This window comes from Apium graveolens, chromosome 4, assembly GCF_009905375.1.
Source record: "Apium graveolens cultivar Ventura chromosome 4, ASM990537v1, whole genome shotgun sequence".
In the NCBI taxonomy this organism is placed as follows: Eukaryota; Viridiplantae; Streptophyta; class Magnoliopsida; order Apiales; family Apiaceae; genus Apium; species Apium graveolens.
In genome coordinates this window covers 148,442,709-148,449,915 of record NC_133650.1, presented here as the reverse complement: position 1 = coordinate 148,449,915, position 7,207 = coordinate 148,442,709, and the positions used below count along the sequence as shown (strand labels likewise).

The following is a 7,207-nucleotide window of genomic DNA, read 5'->3' as shown; positions in this document are numbered from 1 at the left end:
CCGTACACAAGAAGTTCAAAGTTTTCAGATGGATGTCAAGAGTGCATTTCTCAATGGAGAACTTGAAGAAGAAGTCTATGTTGAACAACCACCAAGTTTTGTGGATCCTAAACATCCTGACTATGTTTATAGACTTGACAAAACACTCTATGGACTAAAGCAATCACATAGATCATGGTATGAGGCCCTTGCTCAGTTTCTGCTTGAAAGTGGATTCAAAAGAGGTACAATAGATAAAACTTTATTTTATTTGAATAAAGGTAAATATCTGCTTTTAGTTCAAATTTATGTGGATGATATCATTTTTGGATCAACTAATCAAAAACTGTGTGATAAGTTCTCAAAGTTGATGCAATCAAGATATCAAATGAGTATGATGGGCGAGATGAGCTATTTCTTGGGATTGCAAATTAAGCAGACTGACAATGGCATCTATATTAATCAGTCAAAGTACACAAAGAATCTGTTGAAAAGGTTTAATATGCAAGAAAGTGTAACTGCAACTACTCCTATGGCAACTGCTACAAAACTTGATCCTCATGAAGGTACAACAGTTGATGTCATAAACTATAGAGGTATAATTGGTTCTCTTTTGTTCCTAACTGCAAGTAGGCCAAATATTATGTTTGCCACCTGTTTGTGTGCAAGATTTCAGGCAAATCCTAGGGAGCCACATCTTATTGCAGTGAAGAGAATCTTTAGATACCTCAAGGGTACTACATCACTTGGTATATGGTATGCAAGGGAAGCTGATTTTGGATTGTGTGGATATTCGGATGCTGACTTTGCTGGCTGCAAGATAGACAAGAAGAGTACATCAAGAAGCTGTCAGTTTTTGAAGGAAGAATAGTCTCATGGTTCAGTAAGAAGCAGAAATCCATTTCTACTTCAACTGCTGAAGCTGAATATATTGCACCTGGGAGCTGCTGTGCTCAGTTATTATGGATGAGGAATCGGGTCATGGACTATGGATTATCATTTTCTAAAATTCCTATTTATTGTGATAATCAAAGTGCTATTGCCATGACAAGAAACCCAGATTAACACTCTCTTACTAAACATATCAGTATCAGATATCACTTTATAAGAGAGCATGTTATGGAAGGGACAATTGAGCTTCATTTTGTTCCTACTGATCAACAGCTAGCTGATATCTTCACAAAGCCATTACCTGAAGCAACATTTACAAAGCTTGTCAATGAACTTGGTATTGTTAGTTGGGATAAATAATTTTCTATTATTTTATATTTGATCAAATCCTGATATAAATTGATCAAGTAGTACAGAAGATACTTTAGGAGTCGCACCTATAGTGTCGGTTATAGAGAACCGACACTCTTTATTGCCTAATGCGTCGGTTAAATAGAGAACCGACACATTTTTCTATTTTTCAAAACTAAAGGCATCGGTCGTTTCAATTAACCGACGCTGTAGAGTTAGAATAGCGTCGGTCAAGTTGAATACCGTCGCTAGTTTGGTCTTCTGTGTCGGTTGGTCAAACGACCGACGCTGTTAGTATTGCTATTGTGTCGATTTTTTTTAGCCGACGCTATTAAGATAATATACAGTGTCGGTTTTTTTTTGACCGACGTAAGAAGAAATAATTTAAAAAAAGAACAAACGGGGGTTAACACACATACGCGGGTGACTAAAATTTTCATTTCACTCATCTCAGCTACTATTCTACTCAATTACGCTCTCATTACAACTGCAATTTCAATCTCAACTGCGATTTCATCTCTACTGGCTCTACTGCGTGAATTGAATCTATTGCGTGAATCTATTGTGACTCTGCGATGGCTTTGAGAAAGAGGGCCATTGATTTCTAGGGTTCGATTGTTGGCTCTGAGAAAGGGGAATCGATTGGGTTTATTCGATTGTGGGGTTTTGGCTGCTGCTGCTTAAACAATCGAAGAGGGTGCTGCTTCAAAGAGGGGAATCGATTGGGTTATTGTGAGGTTTGAGACTTCTTTCTTTTTTTCCTTCTAATTGGGGTTCTGTGCTGTTATGATTGGGTTATTGTTATCTGTTATCTGTTTCTAATTGAGGTTTGAGACTTCTTCCTTTTTTTTCCCACAATGCCATCTAGTGAATTATTAGCCCTTGCTTTAGAATTAGTTGAATCTCTTTAGAGTTAATTAGCATCAGAGTTGCTGTTAGACAAGTTAATTAAAATGACTTACAAATTGTAATTCATTGATTCTTTCCAGTCTCAATTGCCGGTCCGTGCTGTTGTTCAACATCAAAGTTGCTGTTATATTAGTTTGTCTGAATTGTGGTGCATTCTGAGTACTAGCCATAAAGCCAATTAATTATGCACTTGTATTTGAATTAACAGAATATGCAATTTACGCATATGCAATTTACGCTTAATCACAATGCTATGTGTTCTAATATTGTCGTCTTAAACCTCCCTGAGTACACTCTGACAGAAGTTTGTGAAGATAGAAATTAGGAGGACGCATTTTTTGTAAGTTTCAAGAAATTATTCGTTCTTGTAGCTTCTAAAAATTTTCAAATTACAGTTTCCAAAACTGTTCGTTCTATATATCCAGTTTGGTACGTAACCTGGTAGGTGTGGAAAATATTAAAAATAAAATCGACTCTCAGAACATAAATATAGGTCAAACAAACTACCTTCAAAAGATAGCAGTGAAGACATTATAGGAGCTGATATTAGAATAAAGAGGACTCATAATTTAAATTATCAAGTTGAAGCAATTAAATTATAATGTTATACGTTTGTTTACGGGAAAGCTACTGCCAAGGGATTTCAGAAACAGTATAATACTTACAGGCATAAAAGATATGTTAACCATTAACGTTTGGTATTTTGAATCTTCCCCTTTCTCTTGTCTCTTTTACTCTGTGGTTTTGGCCGGGATTTTCTTCTTTCAACTCTTTTGAAAGGTTTTTTCTTACTCACGGGAATTTTGTTTTGCTTCTCTTTGGACCCTGTAGCGAGACTTGGTACAGGAATTTTGAAAGGTTATTTTGAAAGTATAATAGTATAATTCGTATGACTCAACTGTTACACAGCTAGTGTTAGTGGTCGTTGTTGATACCCGGAAACATTCGTGTGCTCAAATTTTATAAGTATATGATTTATAATCGTGCAGTGTCTAGTAAATTAAATTAAAAGTAAAATAAAATACAATTGCAAGCTAAATTAATTCATGTTCACAATAAATATTGCATTTAATTCATGTTTTGTCGAATAATTTATTCCATATTATTATAAAGAGAATGGTAAAAGAAGAAGTGGAATCAAAGGGGTTGCAAAATTTATGGATTGAGTCCTAGTCGAATAAATATTCAGGAGTTAAATTTGATGGAAGTTGTGTTTCACTTATATCGGGTTCGGTGTTGAGCACACAGGGAAGTGAAGAAGTTTGTGTGCCTCAGAATAAGGTTGTTACTGATAAAAGTAGTTCTGGTGGGAATTTAGGGTTGACTGAGAGAGCTTTTTCTGCTGCCGGAGCTGCTTTTCTTTCTGCGATTAGTGTTAACCCGCTTGACTTGGCCAAGGTAATTTATGTTGGACAATACTTTCTGTTACATACTGTTATAAGTTAATTTGCTTTGGCGTTTTATGCTTTATTTTCTTATGTTTTCAATTTTTTATTTAAAACTTTTCTTCTGTCCAGTTTATTTGACATTTCTCATCTTTGATGGTTTATTTTGTTATGTCATTTGGAACTTGATGCAAAATGATAATCCTTGGGATATTTTTGGTTATGTTCAATAGTATTCTCACATGAATGCTTGTATCTCACTGTTATTGTCTAGGTCATTTTTTTCTTATCATTGGTTTTCGATCCTTCACTTGCTCACCATCTGTGATTTTAATTGAATTTGATGCAGGTTGGAATCTACCTGCCTTGCTATGACATTTTCCGTAACTACTTAGAAGAATTTACAGCAAAAAATGCTCCAATAATGACACTGTATACTCCTCTGTTGGCCGGTTCATTGGCTCGCTCATTAGTATGCATAAGTTTCTATCCTATTGAACTTGCTAAAACTCGAATGCAGGTACATTTCAAAGCTGTAAGAATTATCTATATGATGTTTGACTGTTATATTTCTATATTGAAATACTGCCCAAGATAATTTTGATGTTTCAATTCCATCTTTGTCAGTCAGATAGTTGATTAAATATCATTTTTCTTGCATATTTTGTTAAAATTTAATTTGTGCAATTTTTATGTTATTTCTTGTTAAGACTGGTCTATTTTGTTTCAAGCAGTGCAGAACTATCGTGCACTCTGGACAGGTCTTGGGGCTCAACTTGCTCGCGACGTACCTTTCTCTGCCATTTGCTGGGGTACCCTAGAACTAGTAAGTGCTTTTTAACATTTCTATTAAAGAAATTGTGCATATAATAAATTTGTTTTAACGTAGTTATCTAAACAAAACTGTGCAGACCAGAAGGAGACTCTTAAGCTTGGTTGGTGAGGATTCCAGTCAATCGGTATCCTTAGAGCAAACTTCTCTGCCGGGTTTGTTGTAGGAAGTCTTGCTGCAGCTGCTACCTGCCCACTTGATGTCGCAAAAACGAGAAGACAAATAGAAGTTTATCATCCATATATGACTTTAAGTTTGGATAAGTAGCTTATAGATCGTACTACAGTTAATATGCATATAATGTCTTTTCATCGTTGTTGTTACGATGGTATGTCACAGTCGAACGTGGTCCGGTTAATCGTCGAGAAGTAATTTATATATAAAACCCTAGCATATACTTAAGGTGTATTATTGTATATAATGCTATATTGCTATCTAATATATTAAACTTGTAAAAGTAACAATCTGCTCACAACTACAGTGTTCAACAAACTAACTATTACTATTATACCCAAGTATGTGAAGTATGAACACGACTATGGTTAGGCATATTACGTAAAGTTACTCCTTTCTCTGCAACAGGCAAGCCTTCTAGAAGTTAATCTGATCCAGGGAAAGATCTACACTTAATTATTATTATATACATATTAACAGAAGCATGAAAAGATGCCACTAAAGTCAACTTCTGTAACCGCAGAAACCCCCCACCTCCAGTTTATAAACATACAAGACAAAGTATCTAATATTCTTTTTGCTGTCTATGTAACAAGTGAAGTTCTCAATTCCAGTGAACTATAATCAAGTATAGTTTCAGTACATGGCGGTTATGACACCTATAGGGATTAACCTTAAAAGTCTAATGGACTAAGCCTGGAACGCCCAATAAATGTATCAAAAAATAATTAAATGAGCACTATGACTATTGAGACCTCCCCTGCCCTTTATATATAAATATAGGTACTTGTCTCGGCTAACAATGTGATTCTTGTATTTATTAACGAGGAAGATGGAAGCATGTATGCATGACATATTAGGTTCACTCATTGTTAGTGAAGGTACTGGAATAACCAAAATATTTCTTATTTACCTTCATTATATAAATGAAAATAGTAATAAAATGCATTATTTAAATAAGGTCTTAGTAAGCCAATAAAAGATATATCTAGTTGCACTTTCTATCTGTGTCATTGTTATGCTACCTGCAAGTTTAACTTTAGAAATATGTATTGTTACAGAAGGACCCTACCAGAGCATTGAGAATGACGACAAGGCAAACTCTTGTGGAGATTTGGAGGTACGTATATATAGTCAATTAGTCATAATAATCAAAGTCAGCAGTTGTATAAAGCAAATTAATCTGCTATGAAGGTAGTTTATAGGGAAAACTGTATGGTCGTTTCTCGGGTTGCGGCATACTGCAATACTACCTCACTAAAGGCACTATTAGCTCATTTAAGTTAAGCCTTCTAACTTCTGTTAGAGAAGCAAAAAGTAGAATTTAATCATCTGTTCCTCTGTTCCCCCATCTATTACATCAGTTCTTTCTGCGAACTCATTTAGGTTTGTGTTTTGACCCTGAAACTATCGTACTGTGGTAATATAAGTATTTAACTATGTGTATATCTTAATTATGATTTAGAAGCTTAAATGACACAATGTTACACAAGGAAATCCCTTCTTTCAGCCCATGATTTTGTTTTGTTTTATAAGTTGGGCCAGTGGCAGTATGTTTATTTATGTTGTCAGTTTTAATATAAACGAACTCGTTATATCGCATGCTATGTTCCTCTTTTTCTAAATTATGGGGTCATTGAATTAGGGATGGAGGAATGAGGGGGCTTTTCACCGGTGTTGGTCCTCGTGTTGATCGGGCTGGTCCATCTGTTGGAATTGTAATTTCATTTTATGAAGTTGTAAAGTATTGTCTACATCATCACTACACGATTTCATGATTTATATGATGCAGTTTGATCCACTTTTACTAATCTTAATGAGCCGTCTTGCTTTCACCTTCGTGAAAGGGGATTATGTATACAGTAGTTTACAGATGGAAAGCAATTTTTGTCATGGTAGTGTAGGTGCTCTCCGGAACTCCTGCTAACACTGATATTTTTGTCCATTTTGCATCCAGTTGTGGATGTTAAAATGTAAGTAAACGTGCCTATTGAGAACATAGTTTGTAGTATTTGGTTAATCATTTTGTAGACAAACTTTTACTCGGTTGATCTTAGACTTCTTGCAAGGTTCATTGATAAGTATTTTCCTGCAAATGTTGTAGGCCAAACTTTTAAACCTATTGCATTAACCAATAAAGAAATGGATATTCTCCTACAAATATAGGAGTAGTTTTTCAAGGTGTAAGGATGGGTTTTTGTTTATGTTGAATTTGTACTTCTACATCATATATGATTTTATGTACTAATATAAACTTCTTTTTTCAGCGCATGGTACTTGGAGATACAAGAAGAGAGTGCAGAACTATTAAAAGGAGTCTAGATATCATCAAGAATCGAGTTAGTGTGAGGGATTTATCATGAAAACATTAGTTTTGGATGAATTTTTGTAATTATTGGGTTGTAAACTAAAATTATGAACAATTCCAAATTTATTTTAATATAATTTGTGAACCTTTTTTAATTTTTGGGTGTACCTCTGTTTTTAATATGTGTAGTAAACAGGTTAAAAATGATCAGGAAAAAAAATTGATCAGGCAAAAAAAATGCAATTATAGACCTAAGGCGTCGACATTTTAAGAAGACCGACACAACATGTCTAAGATTTAGCGTCGGTTGTTTAATTGACCGACGCTGTTTGTAAACCTATAGCGTCGGTTGTTTAATTGACCGACGCTGTTTGTAAA

General features: G+C 34.8%; 1 pseudogene; it reads left to right on the top strand.

Moving 5' to 3' along the window:
• Positions 1 to 3,858: 3,858 nt before the first annotated feature.
• On the top strand, positions 3,859 to 6,299 carry LOC141719059 (mitochondrial carrier protein MTM1-like; annotated as a pseudogene).
• The last annotated feature ends 908 nt before the right edge of the window (positions 6,300 to 7,207 follow it).